Raw genomic sequence first — 6,532 nt, 5'->3', positions numbered from 1 at the left:
AGAGGGGGCATGAAGCCCACCCTCGAGGGTGCTATTCCTGGACTCTCCTTTAGATCATGTTTTCTTGTCACTCAGCTGGCAGAATTTCAGAAAAAGGTTTGGCAGCGGTTGCCAGCCCTCACCGCGTCTACTTGGTGATTTTAAAACTCGATCTAAAACGGGGGCCCTCGTCTAGCACCTCCCTCCGGTGTTGCTCGGGTATTGCATATTTTTTTGCTATCGGCGCGAATCCCCCAATGAATCCCTAGGCTTGGACTCTCTCTTAGATCACCTTCTTCGATCACTCAACCGACGCAATTATGGAAGAGGCTTGGCAACGGTTGCCATTCCACGGTGCGTCTGTTCAGCGATTTCGAAGTTGATCTACTAATGGCGAGCCCTTGTCTAGCCATGAGGTGGGTGCTTGGGGCTCTAGCAATTGTTTGTGTGCCTATCGCAGCTACAATGGGAGCTTTGATAACAAAAGTTCTCGGCCACCCTCCCCAATAGAAATTAGTGCTGTTGTTCCCGAAAGACACGTTATTCAGATTTTTGGAATATTGGCACCAGCATCGTTTCTATTGGGAGGGTCGTGAAGCCATCCCAATTTTGCTATGCGAGGGCTCTCTCCCCAGAGTTGTTCTCTACGCAACAACTTCTTTGGCAAAAAATTTTCAGAATGGTTTGGTAGCGGTTGTCGTTCTAATGGTGCCATTGTGGTGGTTGCCTGGGCAGCGATCTGAAGGGCGACCCGTCGTCTAGCAGTTGGCCTGCGCATCACGAGTGACAAGGGCGGGAGCTTGTGTCTAGAATTTGGGATGTTTGTGCGAGCGAGCAAGGGAGCTTCTCTTATCGGAACCTCTCCGTGGCCTTTGAATATATAGACCCAGTGCCGACGATATTGATGGATGCGAGCCCTTGGATTCCAAATTTGTACATTGGTTTTTGTGAGAGATGGGCACGAAAGCACATCCCGATTGCTACGCGAGAGCTCCCTAAGGTTGCCTCTGTGCCAACTCGATCGGCACAACATTGGGAATGGTTCGACAGCGGTTGATGTTCCAATGTGTCATCGGGGGATGTCTTGGAAAGTGGTCTTTCTTTCAAGGGCGAGCTCGCGTCTAGACCTTGGATTGTGCATCGCGTCACAAGTGAATGGGGAGATCTCTCTGTGAACGGCAGCATGGTGATTGCAAGAGAAAATTGACTTAGTCGGAGCCATTGGCCTCAGGCCATTGTGACGGCCTCGCAATTTCTCTTTAATTGCAACCTATGTTTGCGCAGTAGCAGAGTTTGCATGTAAGATGGGCCTTGTTCTCGAGAGTTCCAGGAGATGACCTCCGGAACTTTTGGATTGGGCCCCTTCAAGGTGAAATTCATCTAGTTGATCAGATGAGCTCGATGACCATTTCAGTCCCTCGGCTCCATGAACTCACATCTCCTCACCGATAAAAATCTTTTGCTCCTCTGCCGACCTCATAAAAAATTGGGTCGTGAATGGCTGTTTGGTAGGAATTTTAAAGGATTTGGATTTTTAAGGCGGATGTCGGTGTGTTCGCTAATTTCTAATGCAGAGCGAGCCTGGCACTAATAGCTTATATAGGAGAGGTGGTTGCCGCGAGCCTCTCCCGTGCCCCCCTCATTGATTCAACGCCGGTGTCAAGGCGGATGGATATGTCAGATTTTGAAACGGTGGACGCCGACATTGAATCAATTAGAGGGGCATGAAGCCCACCCCGGATGTGCTATTTCTCGACTCTCCTTTAGATCATGTTTTCTTCTAATCAGCTGGCGCAATTTCAGAAAAAGGTTTGGCAGCAGTTGCCATCCCTCACCGCGTCTACTCGGTGATTTTAAAACTCGATCTAAAACGGGAGCCCTCGTCTAGCACCTCCGTCCAGTGTTGCTCGGGTATTGCATAAAATTATGCCATCGGCGCGAATCCCCCAACGAATGCCTACGCTTGGACCCTCTCTTAGATCACCTTCTTTGATCACTCGACCGACGCAACTACGAAAGAGACTTGGCAGCGGTTGCCATTCTACAGCGCATCTGTTCAGCGATTTCAAAGTTGATCTAATGGCGAGCCCTTGTCTCTAGCCATGAGGTGGGTGCTTGGCGCTCTAGCAAAATTTTTTGCGTGCCTATCGCGGCTACAATGGGAGAGGTGGTTGCCGCGAGCCTCTCCCATGCCCCCCTCATTGATTCAATGCCGCTGTCAGGGCGGATCGATATGTCGGATTTCGAAAATGTGGACGTCGACGTTGAATCAATTAGAGGGGCATGAAGCCCACCCTCGAGGGTGCTATTCCTGGACTCTCCTTTAGATCATGTTTTCTTGTAACCCAGCTGGCGCAATTTCAAAAAAAGGTTTGGCAGCGGTTGCCAGCCCTCACCGCGTCTACTCGGTGATTTTAAAACTCGATCTAAAATGGGAGCCCTCGTCTAGCACCTCCGTCTGGTGTTGCTCGGGTATTGCATAAATTTATGCCATTGGCACGAATCCCCCAATGAATGCCTACACTTGGACCCTCTCTTAGATCACCTTCTTCGATCACTCGACCGACGCAACTACGGAAGAGACTTGGCAGCGGTTGCCATTCTACAGCGCGTCTGTTCAGTGATTTCGAAGTTGATCTAATGGCGAGCCCTTGTCTCTAGCCATGAGGTGGGTGCTTGGCACTCTAGAAAAATTTTTTGCGTGCCTATCGGGGCTACAATGGGAGAGGTGGTTGCCGCGAGCCTCTCCCGTGCCCCCCTCATTGATTCAACGCCGCTGTCAGGGCGGATGGATATGTCAGATTTTGAAACGGTGGACGCCGACGTTGAATCAATTAGAGGGGCATGAAGCCCACCCTCGAGGGTGCTATTTCTTGACTCTCCTTTAGATCATGTTTTCTTGTCACTCAGCTTGCGCAATTTCGGAAAAAGGTTTGGCAGTGGTTGCCAGCCCTCACCGCGTCTACTTGGTGATTTTAAAACTCGATCTAAAATGGGAGCCCTCGTCTAGCACCTCCGTCCGGTGTTGCTCGGGTATTGCATAAATTTATGCCATCGGCACGAATCCCCCAACGAATGCCTACACTTGGACCCTCTCTTAGATCACCTTCTTCAATCACTCGACCGACGCAACTACGGAAGAGACTTGGCAGCGGTTGTCATTCTACAGCGCGTCTGTTCAGCGATTTCGAAGTTGATCTAATGGCGAGCCCTTGTCTCAAGCCATGAGGTGGGTGCTTGGCGCTCTAGCAAAATTTTTTGCGTGCCTATCGCAGCTACAATGGGAGAGGTGGTTGCCGCGAGCCTCTCCCGTGCCCCCCTGATTGATTCAACACCGCTGTCAGGGCAGATGGAAATGTCAGATTTTGAAACAGTGGATGCCGACGTTGAATCAATTAGAGGGGCATGAAGCCCACCCCCTCGAGGGTGCTATTCTTGGACTCTCCTTTAGATCATGTATTCTTGTCACTCAGCTGGCACAATTTCGGAAAAAGGTTTGGCAGCGGTTGCCAGCCCCTCACCGCGTCTACTTGGTGATTTTAAAACTCGATCTAAAACGGGAGCCCTCATCTTGCACCTCCGTCCAGTGTTGCTCGGGTATTGCACAAATTTTTGCCATCGGCGCGAATCCCCCAACGAATGCCTACACGCTTGGACCCTCTCTTAGATCACCTTTTTCGATCACTCGACCGACGCAATTACGGAAGAGACTTGGTAGCGGTTGCCATTATACACCGCGTCCGTTCTGCGATTTCGAAGTTGATCTAATGGCGAGCCCTTGTCTATAGCCATGAGGTGGGTACTTGGCGCTCTAGCAAAATTTTTTGCAAACCTATCGCGACTACAATGGGAGAGGTGGTTGCCACGAGCCTGTCTCATGCCCAGCTCATTGATTCAACGCCGTTGTCAGGGCGGATGGATATGTCAGATTTTGAAACGGTGGACGCCGACGTTGAATCAATTAGAAGGGGATGAAGCCCACCTTCGAGGGTGCTATTCCTGGACTCTCCTTTAGATCATGTTTTCTTGTCACTCAGCTGGCGCAATTTCGGAAAAAGGTTTGGCAGCGGTTGCCAGCCCTCACCGCATCTTCTTTGTGATTTTAAAACTCGATCTAAAATGGGAGCCCTCATCTAGCACCTCCGTCCGGTGTTGCTCGGGTATTGCATAAATTTTTTCCATCGGCGCGATTACCCCAACGAATGCCCTACACTTGGACCCTCTCTTAGATCACCTTTTTCGATCACTCGACCGACGCAATTACGGAAGAGACTTGGCAGCGGTTGCCATTCTACACCGCGTCTGTTCAGCGATTTCGAAGTTGATCTAATGGCGAGCCCTTGTCTCTTGCCATGAGGTGGGTGCTTGGCGCTCTAGCAAAAAATTTTTGCATGCCTATCGCGGCTACAATGGGAGAGGTGGTTGCCACGAGCCTCTCCCATGCCCCCCTCATTGATTCAACGCCGCTGTCAGGGCGGATGGATATGTCAGTTTTTGAAACGATGGACGCCGACGTTGAATCAATTAGAGGGGCATGAAGCCCACCCTCGAGGGTGCTATACCTGGACTCTCCTTTAGATCATGTTTTCTTGTCACTCAGCTACCGCAATTTCGGAAAAAGGTTTGGCAGCGGTTGCCAGCCCTCACCGCGTCTACTTGGTGACTTTAAAACTTGATCTAAAACGGGAGCCCTCGTCTAGCACCTCCGTCCGGTGTTGCTCGGGTATTGCATAAATTTATGCCATCGGCCCGAATCCCCCAACGAATGCCTACGCTTGGACCCTCTCTTAGATCACCTTCTTTGATCACTCGACCGACGCAACTACGGAAGAGACTTGGCAGCGGTTGCCATTTTACAGCGCGTTTGTTCAGCGATTTTGAAGTAGATCTAATGGCGAGCCCTTGTCTCTATAGCCATGAGGTGGGTGCTTGGCGCTCTAGCAAAATTTTTTGCGTGCCTATCGCGTAAAGCATGTTTTCTAGTCACTCAGCTGGCGCAATTTCGGAAAAAGGTTTGGCAGCGGTTGCCAGCCCTCACCACGTCTTCTTGGTGATTTTAAAACTCGATCTAAAATGGGAGCCCTCGTCTAGAAGCTCTGTGCCAACTCGATCGGCACAACATTGGGAAATGGTTCGACAGCAGTTATCGTTCCAATGTGTCATCGGGGGATGCCTTGGAAAGTGGCCTTTCAAGGGCGAGCTCGCGTCTAGCCCTTGGATTGTGTGTCGCGTCACAAGTGAATGGGGAGATCTCTCTGTGAACGGTGGCATGGTGATTGCAAGAGAAAATTGACTTAGTCAGAGCATTGGCCTCAGGCCATTGTGATGGCCTTGCAATTTCTCTTTAATTGCAACCTATGTTTGCGCAGTAGCAGAGTTTGCATGTAAGATGGGCCTTGTTATTGAGAGTTCTAGGAGATGACCTCCGGAACTTTTGGATTGGGCCCCTTCAAGGTGAAATTCATCCAGCTGATCAGATGAAGCTCGATGTGCTTGTATCTATTCCGAGACGGTAATGATGGTCATTAATATGTGGCGGTGAGTATTATCCGATTCGGTAATCGCAATGGCGGAGCTGGTGGGAAGTACTTGTCGCTTTGTTTTGATGGATATACCCTATATGTAGGTGTCTGCACGGCTTGCAACACACTGCACATTTGGTGTTCGATTCTAAGATGCGCTTATTGCTAAGTGTGTATGGAGTTGTATCTTTTAGCCAAGGGTTCTGTCTCATTGGCACGTTCTATCATTGCATTTTTATCCTGCCCGGACGGCAAGAAGGAAAGAGATGGTTACACGGGTGCATTGCTCGACGTCCCTAATTTCATCAAGGGTCCACTCTCCACCCTAAGTTTTTGCCGATCGGTAGAGCCTTGGGATTGAGAGGGGGGCCGGCGAAAGGTTTGGTTGCCGCATAATTTATTCGCTAGTGCGTTCTCGGTGCGTGCTCGCCTCTTTACTATCTCATCCTACAGAAGTGCATGGCACTTTCGTGACAGCCTTTTGTGGTCTGGGCCAGTAGAAGCGTAGAGTATTACCGATAATTTTTGTTTGGATGCGGAAACTCTCCATGCCCTGTCCTGCCCTATGCGATCTGAATGGCTGGGGCTCGTGGGTTCTGCGGGAGATACTCTTCTTCAGCTCCCCCCTAAAGAGAGCATTCGGTGTTTGCATTGTGTGGACAAAAAGCCCAAGGCATTTCATCTCTCTCTTCAGATGCAAAATTTTGGGAGGGCTTGTCGAAGTATGGCCATTTGTACGGGGTGCACCAAAAAGCGTGTAGGGGGCATATGCCTGGGAAATGGATGTCTCTGAGTGTCCTTACTCGGTCGCGTGCGCGGTGTACATCTTTGCATTATGACCCTGCTGCGAGCATTTGTGATTCGAGCATTTTGGGGGAACGGGTTTTGTACAAGATGTTCTTCTCAGGCTCCTGCGAACCAGAGCGCTCATCTTTGCAATGCTCCGACAAGTGCAGGCCCAACGTGTCTGTCTAGGGGAAGAAATAGCACGAATGCTTTTTGCCGAGATGTGGGTGCTCGCGGGTGGTTCC

Source organism: Cupressus sempervirens, chromosome 2 (assembly GCF_028749045.1).
Source record: "Cupressus sempervirens isolate cs-2001-9-10 chromosome 2, ASM2874904v1, whole genome shotgun sequence".
NCBI classification, from domain to species: domain Eukaryota; kingdom Viridiplantae; phylum Streptophyta; class Pinopsida; order Cupressales; family Cupressaceae; genus Cupressus; species Cupressus sempervirens.
Note: the sequence above shows the minus strand (reverse complement) of the source record.